Source organism: Phalacrocorax carbo, chromosome 2 (genome assembly GCF_963921805.1).
Source record: "Phalacrocorax carbo chromosome 2, bPhaCar2.1, whole genome shotgun sequence".
NCBI classification, from domain to species: Eukaryota; Metazoa; Chordata; class Aves; order Suliformes; family Phalacrocoracidae; genus Phalacrocorax; species Phalacrocorax carbo.
Window position 1 is genome coordinate 11,550,445 of NC_087514.1, and position 18,921 is coordinate 11,569,365.

The 18,921-nt window shown below is 46.0% G+C and overlaps 1 long non-coding RNA gene across 3 annotated transcripts in view; it reads right to left on the reverse strand.

The window, feature by feature from the left end:
- The window catches only part of LOC135311848 (uncharacterized), a 159,760-nt gene that overhangs the window by 113,624 nt on the left and 27,215 nt on the right, over nucleotides 1-18,921 (reverse strand). For all 3 annotated transcript variants that reach the window (XR_010371377.1, XR_010371378.1, XR_010371379.1), the window contains exon 2: nucleotides 6,758-7,125. This is a non-coding gene — a long non-coding RNA (uncharacterized LOC135311848). The remainder of the gene's footprint in view (nucleotides 1-6,757; nucleotides 7,126-18,921) is intronic.

Below are 18,921 nucleotides of genomic sequence, written 5' to 3' on the forward strand. Positions count from 1 at the left end.
AACACTGCGAGAATAAACACATGTTTAACCAAAAGGCAGGGTCTCCCTGGCCAAACTCCACCTGTTTTCTCTAGAGACACACATTCAGATCCTCTCTGTAAAAAAGGGGAGGTCTGGAGATTAACAAGATGAACCAGAAACTCTTTACGTATAAACTTGACTTTGACCCTGCCATCTCTCAGAGACCTGTGATAAATCCAAACCTCCCCTCTATCTGTATGACGAGAGCACCTACACTCACCTATATTCAAGAGACATGAGCATTAATTAACTTCAACATTTAAAAAAAAAACACATTTCAAAGACAGTAGCTGCTAGAATATTCATGAATCTTTCCCAGCCTGTTTACATACCTGGATATGGAGCGAATCCCCCAGCAAAATCCACAGCAAACCTAAGTGCACCATTTAGCTGTTCAGCATCTTTTCCACAGAAGACAGATTCCATAACTTGCAGTCACCCCTGATTTTTTTCCTGCCTTGCACAGTAAGAGTTAGGAATTCCAAGGGAGGAAGTGATAAGCTCATGATAAAAAAAATTCCAGCAAACTTTCAGCATTATCCTAAGCAAAAAAGAATTTCCTCCTTAGTCATCCATAGGCTGGGTAAGCCAGCTCCCCCATGAATTACAGAGGAGCAGAGAAAAGTGCTTATCTGGGAGGTTACTTCCCTTCCTACTACCTCAGTATTTAATTTTCAAGTAGGGCAAAGGTCAAATGAAAACCACCTGACACTGATGTAAATACAGCCCTGGATAAAACTGCACAGGGACCCCAGCAGAAAGAGTTGCTCCTTGCAAAAAGCTTAATGAAAACCGAACAATGGTGCCAGCAGGGAGGGTTTGCTACAGGGATGCTGCCAACCGCCGGGAGGGCACCTCCACGCTGCGGAGGTGGCCGAGCCGAATGGCAGTGACAGCCCCTGTGGCCTGTGGGGAGCCGGGGCACCGTGGGGGTCCCAGCATCGCTTAGCGACCCAGTAAATGGCCCCAGCACTCCCCTTTGGCCAGGAAAACCGGGGTGTCAAGCCCGGGCTGGAGCGGGACCTCTCGCCTGAACAATGGGCAGGAGTCCACCTTCCAGAGGCCCCAGGGCTGCGATGTATCTGTGCCTCATTCCCCAACTTATCCATGATAACTTATACAAAAATACATAGGGTTTTTTATTGCACAGCAGTAGAGCGCATGCTCAGGTCTCCTTTTTGCTGCTGGAGCCTCGGGTGTCTCATTCGACCTCCTGGCTTTGATGCTGCAAAGGTAAAAAGGAGGCAGCGCAACGATGGTTTCCTGCAAAAGCAGAGCCACTAAAACCACAGGATCACCAAAATATTTACAGGGGAAAGCCAGGGGGATGGGTGCAAGATTTGTTTCCAGATCAAGAAACAACCTCAGAATAAAAAACTACCCAAAACAGTATTTTTTGTTTTTGAACTGGGCTCCATGCCACAGGATCAGAAGATTGGGCAGATGCCCTCCCTTGGTGGCAGGCTGGCGCGGTGGTGGCTGGGTGGCAGTTTTTGTCTGCTGCCCGAAATCAGCAACCAGACCAGCTTAAGTACAGACTCTTCAGATCACGTCCCATTCACGGCTTCGAGACAGTGCAATCCTGCTACCTTTACTGAATGGCCCCTCCGAGGGCCTCTCGCAGCCTTGGGATGCCAGCCAGCTTCAGAAGCTTTCCATTTTCGTGGCATGAGACAAATTTCACTACAAGTTCCTCAATATTAATCCATATAATGCCGCTCAGCAGAAAGGAGCCCAAGAAAGCAGCCTGTCGACACTTCCAGCTCTGCAGAACCCCTCAAAGCAACGTAAAAGATTTGGGAGCCGAGTGGATATTGTTGCTTTGCTGGCTTTAGCAATGACATGTCTTGTGATAGTTCACTGCTTCTTTGCAACCTGAAGCAGCACGGTAAGTCAGCAGATAGTTAAGTATTTACTGTGCATAGTAAGTCACCACCTGCAGATGCAGGCACCCATGGAAAAAGCAAAGATCACACATTAATAAAGATCTTTATTCTGAAAGCGACGACTGTGATGCTTTAGTCGATATAAAGAGCCAAGTAACATATCAAAGTGATAAGTAGAGGCCCATTTAACACATATTAGCAGGATTATTTCAGACCTTTAAAAATATTTATTTATAGAAATAGAAATAAATAGAAATAAGGTCTGATGTATCCCCAGTTAGATGATCTGCAAAGAGGGCACAAAGTTTGGGTACGAATGGCACACGCCGAGATGCTGTCAGCAAGCGCCCCAAGAGAAGGGTAGATCTAAGGAGCGAAAACACACACTGCAAAAAGGGGACGAAGGGTTTAGCACAGCCTAAGAACCGAGATACACAATTATTTTTCTTCACTCAAGCTGGCTCTCACCGCTGCCTGTCGAGCAAAAGCCAGCATACTGCAAACCGCAGTCCTGGGGTCAACAGCAGCAGGATGAGCGCAGGCCCATCAGCATCCCTCACCCTGAGCACACTCTCCTCCAACCCACCCCAGGCAGGACAGGGAAAGAAAGATTGAAGCAAAATTTCAGCATCAGCAGCTTCAGCACTTTTCCTGAGCAGAGGAAGAAGCCAATCCAAAGATTCAGCTGTAAATATTTTAAAAGTGGCAATTGCACACTGGGCAGCCAAGGTAAGAAACTTTAAAAGCACTTACTTGCATTTGCTGCCCCCAACCTTTACAATTCCAGCCTGCTGAAGTGGTAAGGTAGGTTGCCCACAAACTGAAAGCTAAAACTAGTTTCAGACCCAATTCCAGAGAATTGGGTGTAATTTTAGAAACAGGAAACCATCAAGCAAGACACAGCATCTGTAGATTAAATCCTCTTCCTTTGCCAGGCTTTGATACATTCGACTCACAAAACCATACAGAAAGTAAGACTCCCTAAAAAAAGCTTTATTGTCAAATTTATTTTATAGCTTTGAGGTTACTGTTTTTCCCTTAAACCAATAAATACTTGCAATTCCTTTATTTGCTGCCAGCTGGGGAGAGATTTGAAAACTTCTGCAAACCTGCAATTTCAGTGCTTTTCTGTGCTGGGCACTAAAAAATTCCTCTCAGGTGAGAGTGAGAGGGGTTAGTTATGACAAGAACATCCCTGCAATATGGCAGGACTGCTTTTTGCTGTCATCCAACCATCGTTAATACTGACTTAGACCATCCGTGATTTTTATAATCAGTTATGTGCTTTTGAAACACAAAACCAAATATAGTACCCTCAAAAGCAGCCAAACTGGAGCTTTCAGTTTGTTTTTTTATTTAATAATATGCATCTGTCCACAGACCTACCCCCGAAAGGACATTTTGACCAAATGCTCTGCACCCTGACTGAAAGGCTTTGCTATTTTACCAGCAGTATTTTAAATGCTGATGGGGTTCATCATTTAACTAGCACCCAGGGAGGTACCTAGCAGCCCCCCAGCCCAGACAGTCACACTGACTGAGGGAAAAGCCCTTAAGTTACCCTCCCTTTGAAGCTGCACCACATCTGCGCAGGATGAGACTGGCTCTGTACAAACCCCAAGATTATTTTTCTTCCCCATAAAAGACAGCTGTAAATTTGCAACTGAAACATCACTCTTTGCCAAGCCCTAAACCCCGGGGCACCCCCCAGGTACCAGCGGGCTCTCCGGTTCCTGCAAGGCCTTGTGTGACTCCCTTTGCAAGGGACAGTGCAGAACACAAGATTCGGGGTACACCTACCATGGCTTTTCTCCTTGCTCGGTGTCAGCGCAGACCCAGGCAACACAGAGGGCAAGCACTGCCGGGGCTGCTTTAGGTTACCCAGGTAATGGGCAGGTTTTGTTCGGTCTCCAAACAGGTATCTCCAGAAGCACCAAAGCAACTGCACCACTGGAGCAGAGCAACTGATATCCCTGTTTCTGTGGTGACCTTGAGTACTGCTTGCACTCCAGAACTGTAGCCAACGCCCCTTCTCATACTCAAGATCCATGAAGAAATCTGTGTACAAGTGGTGATTACCCCTTTTGTGGCTCTCTAAACAGGAGGAAAGCCAAGGAACTCCCTCGCATCAAATTATAGAGATGCTCTTCCTAAAAGATTGAGCAACAAGGATTAGGAGGTCCAAAATACATTTTGCACATACACTCCAAGTCTTCTAAAGGTGTTCAGGGCTCTAATTAGGTTTTTTTTTCCCTGCCAGAAGGAAAGCCCAAGCTCCTAGTTACATAAAAAAGATAAAGGTCATTCCACCGCAATGCACTGGTGACAAGGGACCTTTTCACATCTTACAGGAACAAGCGGAGATCTGGTTTGTAATGTCTTTATCAAACAGCCGGCCGCAAAAAAAAACCAAAACAAAACAAAAAAAAGGACTTCAGATACCAATGATGTTTGCTTCAATTGTAGATAAAAAGCTCACACTGCCAGTAATGCTTCTTTCTTAGGTGCCTTAGAAGTCATTAGGAGCTAGTTAATAAAACACCAGGAATTCTGATGATGGGAAAGCTGTGTTCTGTATACCTGAGAGACAAAAAGGGGCTGAACAACCTTCCTGATCAACACACACAGTGGGACTTGCCCACCTGTGAAAGTTAATTCAGATTATGGAAGGAAAACTTGTATCTCCAAATGAAGGGCTGAGACCCCAGCCAAAGACACACCCATATCCTGGATTTTTTAGTCACTTCTTCATTCAGTGCACAGGATCAGGAGGCTGTGCGCAAAGTCCTCGCCGGGGCTGCTCTACAGTGTCACCCACCCATCTGCTCACCCAGGGCCGGATCCTGCGCAGACCAGCTATGCCTTCCCTCTGGCTCCACCAGCAGAAGACCCGGCAGGGCTGGGAGGACAGTGGGATCCCAGGATGTCCAAGCTATCAGAAAGCCCAGCCAGGGGCATCTCAGTGGGTGATCCCAGCTCTGCTGCCCAACACACAGCAATGAACCAAACCTGAGCTGCAAACCAGCATTTTGTGGCAGACATAAATGCGTGGAGTTTGGCTTGGTGAGCCCAGGTGAATCTCAGCAGCATTTATTTGGGCTTAGTAAATTGATTCTAAGTGCTGAAGGACAAAAAGCTAGGGCAGAAGAGAAAACCTAAATCCCACTGTACGTGACATTATCACCTTTCACATGTGGACCCAAGCAAACGAATAATATTATTTGGTGACTTCACCAGAGGAACAGATGGAGTCACTGGAGGAGTCAGCTGCAGAATATAGATTTCCTAACTGCCCTTCTTCTCTCTCCTGGCCATCAGAGAAAGCCTTCAGATGTAACACAATTATTTTTCAGCCCATTTTCTACATCGTTTGAGCCAGCCTGCAGCATGTTGAGTGAACAAAGCAGGAGCACAGTTTAGTGGGGGGAAGTCAAACACTGAATGTCCCAGTCCCAGGGGATGCCTCTGCAGCAGAGCACAAAGCCCAGGCAAGGAACGCCAGGGATCTCCACCCTCCCTGAGGGGTGGGATCCTGCAGATGCCGCTGGGCTGAGCCTCCAGGCAGTCCTCCTGGAGAAGGTCCTGTCTTGGCACATGACCATGTTGCACGGCGGTTGACCGCCGACCATCCCCACCAACCTGGCACAATGCTTTTTTTTATACCTACCGTGTCCAAATCCCTGTGGTTAATTCTAGTCTCTCTTACAGGCACAGCAAATGCTTGAATTTCCTGCTAGTTAAAGCAAAGAACCTTTTTATCCTCAATCTTTGTCTACCATCTCCATTTGGCCTACGGGTCACAGTCAAATTCAAGAGCGAGGCAACCGATTTTGTTTCCCCTGAACATGCTCTACCCCCCGTTTCCTTCCTTTAATCTGATGTGAAATTGCGCTTACAAAGCAAGAAGATGAGACTTGTAATGCCTCACAAATGCTGGTGGGAATGCAGAATAAATGTATAGCAAAGCATTTTCAGCCCCTTCCCCTGGGCACCTCCTCTTTGTATAGTAAAAATAGATAAGTTAAGCTAGATTCAGAGAGCTAACTTTTTCTCTGTCCTGTAGAAGGAACGATCTGTTCACCAGCACACATGAGCAGATTCAACCAAAACTAGCGCAACTGCCAAAAAGGATGATTTTCACAGCAAACTGATACCCACAGAGCCCAACACAATGAACCGGTTCTGGTATTAGAGAAAATGGAAAAAAAAACCTCATCACCTTCACAAAAACATCTAACTCATTGTAAATGACTGTAAAAATTGTAAATTTGGTTGTTATCACTACAGCTAATGAGTTATCCATGTCTACACGGAATAGGAATAGGTTTAATTTTAAAATTTAAAGACATCTCCTTTTTATTGGGATAAATCAACGTTAAAATGACGTTCCTCAGCAGAAATACTGTTAAATTAAGAAGAGGAAAAATGGATTAAACACTTGCGTCATCTCCTTTGAAACCAGATGATGAAGCCTGATAAGCTGATCCACACGCGGCTGGTGCCAGCTGTGGGTTATAAACACAGCAGGCAGCTGCCCAAGAGTCCGGGGCAATCCAGGAGGAGGAATGAGGAGCAGCAGATATGAGCACCTCCATCCCTCTCCTCAGATGCGAGGCTCAGGTTGGGCATCACAACCTTCAGGAGAAGCTGACCCCACCGCTCCACACAAACCTACACCTCAAATTGGGTCTGTGTCCTAATGAAGAAAAGCCACCTTCAGCTTCAGAGCATGGCACCAAGGACTTTGGAAGGTCTCACTTTTAGCAAAAGCTAGTAAGAAAACAGAATGATTGAACACCTAAAGATCAGGAAAGCAAACTGGTTAGTGAATGAGAAAACCATCTACATACCTGCTGGACATGAGTGCTGCTGCACTGGAAAAGGTCTGGGAGAAGAAAAAATATCCTTCTGCTGGGTAAAGCAATGGCTCCATCTTGATAAAACGCAAGTGGAGGTATTCCAGTAAGCGACCGGTTTCCTATAATCCTCAGGACAGAGAGGCTTCTTTCCCAAATGACACAAGGTGACCCAGAAAAAAACAGGGTAAAAACCCAGCAGGAACTTCCAGATGCTTTTATCCACAGCCAACATTCTCCAGAGGGTTTTGGGGGTCCATACATCCCATGATCCTAAAAATCCTTGGGAGCTACTGAAAATACCACGCTGCCGGGCTCCTCCAAACGTTACTCCAGACTGGTGGGAAGCGTGGGGCTGGGACCTTCAGAGAGAGGAAAGGGACAGGCTGTTACACGACAGCTCCCACCATGCTGGACGAGGTTTACTCCCATGCAAACTCATATCTTTTGATTTATTTTTACACAGTAGGAAGGTTTTGGTTGGGTTTTTTTTCCTTTTTTCTTTCTTTTCAGTTTGTGTGGTTTATTTAAATGAATGTCACACCGAGCATAGGCACACTATGGGGCCATCACCTCCAGATGCCGCACAGGTGCCAGGCGATGTGAGAGGAGGACGACAACCCAGAAATTGGAAAAAAGTTCTCACCTAACCAACATCTCCTTCCAAAACCCTCTTCTTTTTTTTTTTGGTCAGAGGAAAGGAGACAGTTTTCCTTCCCTCTCTTTTTTTTCCAACCTTCCTACACCTAATGAGGTGTTTTCTCCACCAGGGAAGAGGAGGACAGAACAGGCTGTAAGGTGGCAGGCCAGCAGGACTAACTACCTTCCTGATTTCTGAGGAAAATGTCCATCCACCATCAGGAGAATCCCACCAAGGTCTGGCCCAATCCATTAGCGGGCTCCTACCCACAACATCACAGAAACACGCAGCTCTTGAGAACAACCACCCTCTTTGACCTCCTACCAGGCAGACCCACGCTTCTCACCTCTTAAGTTCAAAGAAAATAAACACATCCCAGCAAAGTGGCTCAAAATACCCAGGGAATTAGTCATAAAGGTTCTAGTATCTGATGTATATAAAACAATCATAATCTGGGGAAGTTTGAGGGTTGGTTTTTTTTTTTTTTAATCTGATCTTACTAATTGTGCTGGGAATAGAGTTACTGGGATTTTTGTTTGTTATTTTAAGATATGAAAACTGTCGCACAAACACAGGCAATTGCCAGACCCGGAAATAATGCCTAGCAAGCACTGAAAGGAAACACAAATGGCTTTTTGCTCAACGCTACTTTCTAGTTCATCTGTAATAAAAACAGCAGAGAACAGCTGAGAGCCAACAGGCTTTTTTTGCACTTTGTTTAGCTGCAGCAGCACAGGAAGGTGATATCACTGTGTAATGTAACCAAGCAAAGGAGTAATGAAAGTGCAAGCAAATAGATCAAATAGCACAGGGTTAAATAAAAGGTGTGATAATCATTTGTTCCGCTAATTGTGTCAATAAAGTCCTATCTATCCTCAAATAGCGGAAACGTCACCAGCTATCAAAAAACAAAAAATCAAGTGAATAATTAAATGTAAAAACCCCATCATTTTTTCCCCAGATGCTCTCTTTAAGGGGTTGATTAGGAGAATCATGTGTTTATTTTAGATAAAATTCCACTGACTTTGATCATGTTTAAATCACCTCAAGTACGAAACCTTCTTTGAATCAAACCTTTTTCCTCCCTTGGGAAAACAACAAAAATTGCCTTCTCTGCAGCAAAAATGCAGCCTTACCGCAACCCAAGCTAACCTGGTTCGCGATGCCACCAGAGGGACTGGATGACACCGTAGTCCATGAAAATCCAGTCTCTTTGCAATGTCTTTGGCTTGTTAACTACAACACCCAGCACGCAAGTCAGTGCAAGGCCACTGGAAGTCTGTAGACAGGCTCACAGATGGAGTTGCAGTTGAAGTCTGCTAATTCATAGAAAAAGAAACCGGAATTGCCTTGCCCTTGCTACTAGCTTTTTCCACTGACAGGGAGAGTTAGGAAATGAAATATTCCCTAAACTCCCTCCCATTAAATGAACCAAAGCTGGAGAAGGTCTGACCTAAACTCCTAAACTGATGAAAACATTTTGGAAAAAGACTTGAATCCCCCAAAATAACTCCCGTCCCACCAATTACACAGCAAACCTCAGCAATTTTGATGACTATATGACACTCAAAATGCCTGTAAAACCTATTTCTCTACTGCAAGAACACCTGGTAAAATCCTTGAGCTAACAGTCTTCTCTATAAACCAATTACCTGTAAAATATGAGCATGCAAACAGAGATAAATCTCTGTCACCAGCAAAATGAGCCTTGCCCCATAGGTCCAGCCCCTCGTCACATCGTGCCCAAAGCAGCAGCAGGGCTTTTTGTCCCAGCTCCACCACGGATGTGTCAATATGTACTTTGCTCACTTCTCCTGGGAGACGAGCCCAACGATCCTCACCGTCCAATGAGCAAAACCATAATTTTCTTGTTTTCTTCCTTTTCTTATATACCACACCACTCGCATCACTCCCATCACCTGCCTATAAGCCCAGCCGGCTGGCAGCAGGACAAAGCGCTATGGAAGTGCTCAGTGACCAGCATCTTGCACGTGTTGTTTTTACATAAACATATGGGCTTTTCTAGCCAGGTTGTAAGGGTTGGGACAACTGATGAACCAATTGCGGATGACTAATGTTCATTTTTAGCATCTTCCTTCATGGTATGGAGGATCCTCAGCACCTTCCACCCCTGGACATAAGAAGATACTGTCTCAGTACTTCGCAGTTTAGGATGCAGATGAAGTTCAAACTCTTGCACCCAGGAGAGATGCTGAAGTCAATTTCCAGTTCCTTGGACTCTACCCTTAAAAAGCCCCAGGTCATTAAGGCTAAGCACTCTGCCTGCTATGGAGATCCAAGCTCCCCCTCCAGCTCACTGTACTCCAGGCTCTCAGCAGCTTTCTGCTTCCCCCTGAAATCAGAGGGTATTCCTTGCAGACTGCCTATGAATATTGCCTAACACCAACAGTTTATGTCTTGCCCTAAATATCTTCCTGAAGGTCATGTGGTAGGTTGGCAGCAAACCCCTGAAGAACATCCAGATTTTGCAAGTCATGAGCCAGCACTTGAAAAACACATTCATCCTCCCCATCCCTTGATGAGGAATAACTCTCTTACTCATACACAACAAGGGTTCAATCACCCACACAAAGAAACACAATGCACTGAGCACGCGTCCAGCTCCGAGCAAATAAGAGAACTGCCTCAGCACAGAGAGCAGCACTCTGAGCCCAGGGCTCCTCTCCAAGGGCAGCAAGAACAAGTCAACATGAGCTGAAGGAAACCAGCAGCAAGCACGGTGTGCCCTGCTTCAGAGAGCCCCCGAGTGATTAACAGCCACATGAAAAAAGCTAAGAGACTCATTGCTAATTAGCTAAGAAATACAGGGGGAAGGAGAGAAGAATAAGGAGTTCCACCTGTTAAATGCTGGCCCTTAAAAGAGTCCCAAGTGCAATGGCTCATTTTAAAAAAACAAAGGGTATTTTCTGTGCCTGTGTTTTTTGTTTTAGGGAAAGGGCTGTTTTTCCACTTCAGCATGTTCATTACAACCCAGCCATGTGAGTTAAGTGCAGTAAGGGACCTGTTAAACCTCATGATCTGCCGTAGTAGGCTCCAGCAGTGACTTTATGATGGGCAAGAACGCATTTGCCTCTGCTGCTCTATCCACTAGGCACTGCAGGTGGTGTGTGCTCAGTTCACCAACGCCAAAATCCCTCCTAAACACAAGGTGAACATCCCAGAATGGTTTCATTACATCCCCATGCATAAGAACACTTCCAGGTGCAGAGACTGTTTATCAAAGTCAATGCTACCCAGCAGAGGAAGGAAAAAAAAACAAAACAAAAAAAACCCCAATTTTTCTATTTTGCTACAAAATCTCCAGTTTGTTTTATGTGAACAATTGCGTGTGTATTTTCTGAAAGGCAGCAGTTCACTATAGTGGGTATCCCAGCTACCATGGGGGAATGGTTTACTCCTGTTTAGTGAGCCAAAGCAGGCTCAGCACCAGTGCTGGTGGAAGGAGGAGGGCAGGATCAAGCCCAGACTGACCTCTGCAATAACAACCAGTTATTGAATCAGCTCAAGCTATCTCCAAAACCTCTCCTTGGCTGTCACCTCTTTAGGGGTATTCAGGTCAACAGGACTCATGTTTTGTATCAGTGAGGAAACATGAACTTGTTTACTTTATGGAGTCATGGGAGGATACCATTAACAGTCTCTTCTACCATGTGCCTATAATATTTACGTCCTTGGAACAGAGAAATAAATAAAACCCTAAAAACAAAATATTCCCCAGTGCCCCCTGCCAAAAAAAAAACCCAAAAAAGTCTGCTGCTCCTTTTCCTCCTCACTCAGCAACACCAAGTTCTTGGAGTAACCTGACTGCTTTTGAGGGCTTCACGAGCTTGGCCAACAGCCACATCCCAGACAGTCTCTAGAGCTACAGCTTTTGCTCCTAGATCAGAAAAAGCAGCTATGGCTGGGACATGATTAATGAGGGAAGGGAACTTCAGAGATGCTCCACCTGCCTGTGACCAGGTGAAGACACATGCACACCTGAACAGCAGTGCAAACCAGGAGAAGACCATTACAGTTTCCTCATTAACCCCAAGAGTTGGTAAACTTACATCAGTCTGAGATACTCTCTGTAACACAATCCACTGTTTGTATTACAGAGTATTTTAGGAAAACAAGGTGGAGGCAAAAACCATTTATCATGTCCCACCCTGGCATTTTTCATTGTAAAAGTCAATTTTTTTCTTGCAAACTCCAACCAAAAGATGCCTGAAAGAGAAAGACATGCCTGGTAGATTGGGAATCCCAACCTACGCTCTGCTCAAAGACAAGTCATTTCATAACGCATGAAGTACCACATAAAAATGCTTCCAAGAATTGCTGACTCTTGTAATAGTTCCACAAGAAAGTACACTTTTTAAAATGTAAGCCTAGGTATTCCATTGAAGGTATCATCACACAAATTCTTCTCCCTCGCATCCATCCAGCACTCTTCACCCACGCTCAGTATGGATCTGCCAACCAACCTGAACCAACACCTGAGACCAAGGGGCTGTACTTTCACAGCTCAAGTTCTCACACAAAATGCAGGTCATGCCTATGATATCTTGTCTTCACAAAATTATTCCAAATGAGGATCACAAGCAGGGATACTATCATTTAAAACACTGCTGAGATGTCTTACAATGAACCCTGTTCTTCCAACCCTTTTTTTGTTGTGAAGACAAAAAGCAACATTTTAAGCAAATGTCCCACAATCTGACATTTTAAGCACCTAATGTCACCTTGGACGATTTTCAAAGTAGGATTTAACAACCTTATCACAGAATCATGGAATGGTAAGGGTTGGAAGGGCCCTCTGGAGATCCAACCCCCTGCTTGAGCAGGTACACCTAGAGCAGGGTGCACAGGATCATGTCTAGCAGCATGATGGCATGGGATGTGCATGAGGGGAAAATCAGACTTGCAGAGGGATGTAAAGCAAGGGACAGCACTTCACACCTCCTGCTCTCCCAGGTAAAGATTGGCTTGTGTGGATTCTGGCTTCAAAACTGTTCTACAGAAATGCTGGCCCCCAGGCTAGCCTTGCAGAGATAAGCTGCGTCCCTTCAAGTGCAGGAAGAAATGGATTTTTCTTTTGCTTGTTTGCTTGCTTTTTAAAAATAAATTCTTATTTAAATTAATAATTTCTACTCGTCAACTTCAACTACCAAAAGGAAAGTCAAGAGCTATGCATCAAAATGAAAGGCAGGTTCTGGCACATGGGTGGAGGAAGGGCCCTTCCTGACAGTTTTTTTAAGTGAAGCACATCGCTCAGCCCAGGAAGGACCAATGTCACCACCCCAACATGGTACCCACCATCCCCACACGGTACCTGGCCAGGCTGCAAGAGCAATTGTAGATCCTTCAGCTCTCTCTTCAGCAGATGAGATATTTCACACTTACTAGGGGTCTCCTGCCCCTCTGCATTGGCCAGGCAGGAGGTACAGATGGGTCACCACCCTGACAAAAGCAAAGCCACACCAGTCCAAGACACATCTGTCTAATCTCTGCTTCACACGGGCCTTGAGAGATACAGGAGGGCATCCGGTAATAGGTTGTGCGGTGCTGCAGGATGGAGACAGTGCAAAAGGCCACACAAGGGCGCCTCACATAACTCACCCCACACTTGCACAGAAAAGCCATTTTTGCATGAACATTGCTATGGGAGAGCCCTCCCAACCAGCTGACAACTTCTCTTCCAGAAGAAACAAAAGGTACTTGTTATATCTGGTGGGGATGGTTGCAGTTTGGAGTTTTGCGTATACCCAGTGAAGCCTGTAACAAAGGCACACAAACCATGAGGTGATTATGGTCCCACCCACCAGAGAGTAGAAGCTCCAGATAAGCCTAATTAGTACAGTTCTTTAAAAAAATTCTTTAATTCTTTGAATTCCTTACAAAACAGACATTTGGTGTTTGTCCATCTGCTGGAAAGTGGTGCTCACCCAGGTTTCCATCCCACAGTTCACACCCAAGTGGGCACCATTTCACCTTGCGTGCCACCAGCAGGCTCAAACAAGAGCTTCTTTCTTTCCTTGGATCCCATGTGCAGGCACATGGCAGCAAGGAAACCATTAGCTCTCCCACTGGTCCATGTCTAGCCCCAAAGACTACTTTCCAAAGATAAAAGTCAACCAACTCAAGGCCTCTCCTTTGCAGTTGATGTTTGCTTTCATCAACCTCTCACCACTGCAGCCTCCTGAAATCCCTCTGTTAAACTGCATTTGCAATCCTCCCCGTCAAACCATCCATACTGCCACTGCTTCAGCTCCACGAAGGTAGAGATTTGCCAGCCACCAGAGTTGGGGTGGTGGGGTTGGTCCTCTGAAGGCACTGGTGGGACAAAGACTCCGTGTGAGACCCCAGTGCTGGTGAAGTTTGATCACTGTGGCATTGGACCAACACAGCTCCAGCCCCATGAAAGCCAAATTGATTTGCTGGTCCAACAAGGCCAAAAGGGGACATTTCTGAGCCCACTGCTCCTCTCCATCCTCCTTTGAACCAGCTCAACCCATAAACCCAACGGAAACCACACACTGCTCTTGCTGGGAGTGATTTTTGCGAGTAAAGCACAACAGCCCAAAGCTAGCTGAGCAGCAGCAAGGGGGTAACGGGCCAAAAAGTAAAAAGCCATTTTTTAGTGAGTGTATACCACCCTTTGCACGGCTGATGTATTTCAAGCTTAATATTTGGCTCCTTTTAAAGCTGCCTCCTCCCCCAAGAACCGGACGGGAGCCCAGTGGTAATGACTTTCCCTGTGCACTGTCACACTTGGCTTGAGGTCCGAGCATCCCCGCGGAGCCCAGGAGAAGCCCCACGTGCTCCAGGGCTGGCACACGGCTCCACAAAGGCAACTGAGGTGAAGATTTCAAAACATCTCTGGGAATAGCAGCACAGAGACATTTTGGCAGATTAGGCTCTCTTCCTGTTACTTTTTTTAAAGCTCCCACTTATTAAGGGCACATGTTCAATATTCCATAAATAATAACAGAAAGTGTTTGCCATTAAACCGAAGCCCATGGAATAATTTGACTCATTTCAGCTGGGAAATCCAAATAAATGCCTGCCCTGCTCCTGCTGTTACGAGCAGCTTTAATGTGCAGCTTAGTGAAGTCAACGGGCACAAGCTCAGGACCTTCTTGAGGTGAAAGAAAATATTATTATTAGGAAAGATTTCATAACAGCATAGGATTAGGCTCCATCTAAACATAGATGTTGCATTGGTTTAACTAAATCCAGCATGGAAAAGTTTTATTTATTGCATCATACAGTTACATTACGAAGTTTCAGCCCAGGACTCATTTTTCTGCTGGTGGCCAAGAGCAAATCCCTTTTCTGCTGACACAAAGTTTCCCATCAAGGACTGCGCTCCATCTCTACCTGCCCCATCCCATGCCTTTGCAAAAGGATGTTTTGCTCCCTGTTTCGTACCTGCAGAGCACTCCCTACTGCACACCACAGTTTTAATCCTCCTCACCAAAATCAAGTCAGTCCTACCAAGTCTCTGTTCCCACCACTCTGCTTTTGCCTCCATCCTTTGTGAAATTATTGCAGCCACATCAAGAGGAAAAAAACAGAAACACAAAAAACAAGACCCCTGAAAACACGTCTGGCTCCTGTATAACCCTTTCTGTGTTTGCCAAATAAACATACAGCCTAACAGTGGCAGGAAGCTGCAGGGAACCAGCTGTTTGCTCCTCACCCCCGAGCTGCCTCCCACCAACCCTGCACCGCGCACACACAGGGCAGCGGTCAGGCTCCAGCTCAGCTGGGTGGATGGATGATGGCATCCCCATCATTTTGACGCCTGAACGTACACACAAAACCAACTAACCTTCCTGCAACCCGGTTTTATTTTTTTTTAATTCCATGACTGGTGATGTATTACACCTCTTCTCACTCATTTACTGCTAGTAATATTTTTATTTTAGTCATGTCCAGGCTTTTAAATGCTTAATGGCCAGGTTTTCTGAAGAGCTTGCATGCTGTGAGAAAAATAAGGGAGAAATACAGAAAACCAGGATTATTTTATCACTACATTAGCATCTAAAGGCATCAAAGGAATTCCTAGCCACATACCACTTGCTGCATGTGAATGCAGTTAAATACTGTATTTACACACAAGGCCTGCACCTTGAGTCTCAGCAGAACTTACAGTCATATAATCAGAATCACAAAATGGTTTGGGCTGGAAGGGACCTTTAAAGATCATCTAGTCCAACCCTCTTGCAATAAGCAGGAACATCTTCAGCTCAATCAGGTTGCTCAGAGCCCCGTCCAACCTGATCCTGAATGTTTCCAGTCCAAAAGGTCCCTTTTCTTTTGCAGAGATGATGCTGCCTTGGAAGGTGCAGGGTTCACTCTGCCGAAGCATCTCACGGTTAGGTATTACTGCCCCTTTTGCTCTTTGCGGCAGCCCCGTTACGGGAAGCACTGCCTCTGCCGCTGTGCCAAGACAATGATGCAGGTGAGTGCTCTTTGATTTGCTCCAGAGAAAAAAACACCGTACGGTTGGATGAAGCTGTTTAAACATCAATTTGAGCTCACTGAATGGGGAGGGAAAATGCCTGGAGCCTGTACAACTGGTCCTGCAGCACTGACCACCCACCACTTCCACCGCTCTCCTGCCCCAGGCTCAGCTAAAGCATCCCCATGGGCTTCTTGGCAGGAAAAGGGCCCACCAGCACGTCTACCAAACCCACACATAAAGTCAGGGATGTCTCTTACCTATTGTGCAAATACATTAACACCAAAGGCAGATCCCTCTGTCACCATCTGCCTGAGATGTGCCTGATGAAAAGCTGCTGCCTGTGCTCTGAGCTTCGCTCCTCTCCTTCCCAAGAGCTGCTTAAGAAGAAAATCAGCCTTTCTTAAGCAGCAGACTTACCCTTGCCAGGAGCAAACAGTCCCAATTCAGCCTCTCTATTAATTTCAATGGGATCGGGATTTCTCTCACATGGTCATAATTTGCTCGAGGGACACAGCAGGGGAACAGAAGATCTGTTTTCATGTAGATGCCCATCCTTTATCACAAAGAATGGAGGGAGATTATTGCAGGTGATACTATCTTTCCTTAAGTGAAACAATGTTAGCCTCAGTCCTTAAGTCCTCAGGGCTATTCAGCTGAAATATCTGAAATAACTTCCTTCTGAACACTGCTCATGAAGGCACCATTTTTGCCAATCTCCTTCCTAGGCTGAACTCATTTCTCTTGGGGATGATGCTGGAGCAAAAGTCCGTGGCATTTCCAGACCACCTCCCCCGTTTCCTTAAGATAGCAAATGTAGAGCTGATACACACGGTACATAATCAAACCACAGGATGTATTTGATGAAGGAAGCTCCCAAGGTTAAAGAGAAAGAACAGAAGGAAAGAGGGGTCACTTAAAAACACATCAAGAATATCACAGTAAGTGGCATACTAACAACTTTGTGATTCAGGGCTAACAAACAGCAAAAAAAACCCCAAAATTTTAAGAAAGTATTATAGGAGATTAACCTTAATCAGTTTTTTCTCAAGAAGATGACACCTCCTGCCCTCCTCTGACCTCAAGATAAGCTGCTTATGTGGGAGTCAGGCTATCAGATTAGACACGTTTGTGGCTGATGCAACCCAGCAAACCTAACGCTGAGGCATACTCAGCTGCCAGCGCGTGCTCCTGCATCCAACACGGCACACGCAGTCCCAACACTGCCCCGTGATCCCGGAGCTGCCGGGAGGTGGGTGGCAGCTGCGGCATGATGCAGCAAGGCTATAAAAAGCCGAGGACGCAGCCGGGAAGGCAGCGGACGATCTGCGCCAGCAGCGTGCCGGCATCGCCTTTCACCTACATCTGCCGAGCTGCTTTCCTGATATAAGATTATCTTGGAAAAACAAGCCCCATCACGGCTGCTTGCTCCAACAGGTCCCAGGATCAGAGTTTTGTCCTCATAGGACATGGCAAGCTAAGGGCAGGGAGGGAGGGACCCTGTGCTCAAAGCCGTCCCCCAGGTCAGAGGGGTCGGAACAGGCTGTCGCAGGCAAAGAGCGCCCATTCCCAGGCCCGTTCCCATCCCCGGCAGTTCCTGCCAGGGCTCAGCCCCACTCCGTCCCTCCACAGAGGCTGCCCCCACACTGCGGTATAAGCAAAAGCCCCGGCAGCTTCAAGCAGAAGACTGATGCCCCCCTTCCCAAAAAGGGCCACCAGGGAACAGCACAGCAAGAACATCACTGGAGGTGCATGTGGAAAAGCCCTGACGTCTTTTCCAGCTCCATCCCCGTGGCTCCCTGGCCCGGCAGGGAACACAACAGACTCAGGGCCTGAGAACCAGCAATGGAGATCTGCGAGATCCAACTTAGGACACTTAGAGAGGAAAAACATACCAGAAGTGCATCAGCCCCACAGAAACATGCCAGAAACTACCATCAAGAGGATGTTTAGATCCTCACCTGACGCTGATTCCATCAAAATACTCTCACTGCCTCCCATGCTGGACCCCACAGTTCGTGCCTAGTCATAACTCAGCTTCGCTCTTCTCCGTGTCCTCCCCAGTGCCCAGCTGGCTCTGGTGCCCGGCTCCTGGGCTGCCACGCGCAGCATCCTGGGCACGGCAAGGGCGATGCCAGCTAGGCAGACAAGACCAGCTGAGCTGATGTGATCACAGGATGGACTTCTGAGCTATCGGAAATGCTGAAGGCAGCCAGTAAGACATGAGAAAACTCAAGAAGTCATGTTAGCTGTAAGTTGCAATGTTTTTGATCTGCCTATCTGGGTTCACATTGATAGCGATTTTTTATTTATTTATTTATTTTGGTATCCATCTTTTTAAAGCCCTCCTATACCTCTTGCTAGTCACCCATATGCTGTCACTATATATACATCACCATACCCAAAAAATAAATTGCCAGAGTCTGGTTTATACAAAAAAGCATGAAAGCAAAGGGTTTGGTTTTTTCCCTGATAGGTAAACTGATTTATCAAAGGAAAAGAGCCTCACACAATATAGCAACAGGTCTGCAAACATAAGATAGGACCCCTTAGGAACTTATTTTCAGGAAAAGAGTGGAAAGATCCTGGTAGATATTACCAATTTTCCTACTTCAAAAGCAGCACGGATTAACAAAGCCAACGAAAATGACCTGGAAACCTATACTGAAGTGCCTTGGCCTCGATTTTGATCTTGAAATAACCTGGCCCAAGCTCAAGAATCATTTTAATGTTTATTTTTAGAATGCACTACCTTCAAACCTCCAGACCTATCCTTTAAATAGCTTGACACGTTCGATACCTTTTCCATTTTTTTCCATGAAGCTGAAAACATGACCTGTGAAGTCACATTTATCAAGAGAGATTTGTCCATCATCGCTATCTCAGTAAGTACTTTTCCAAGGAAAGCAGTGCTCGTTTCACAGCAGATGTAGGTTTTCCCAACACCTACCACCAGGAAATGCATCATGTCGATATCCAGACATGCCAAAGCCAGCCTGCTCTTTCCACAGCTACACCGAAGTTCTGGCCTTGAGTTGACAAAGCCCAGTT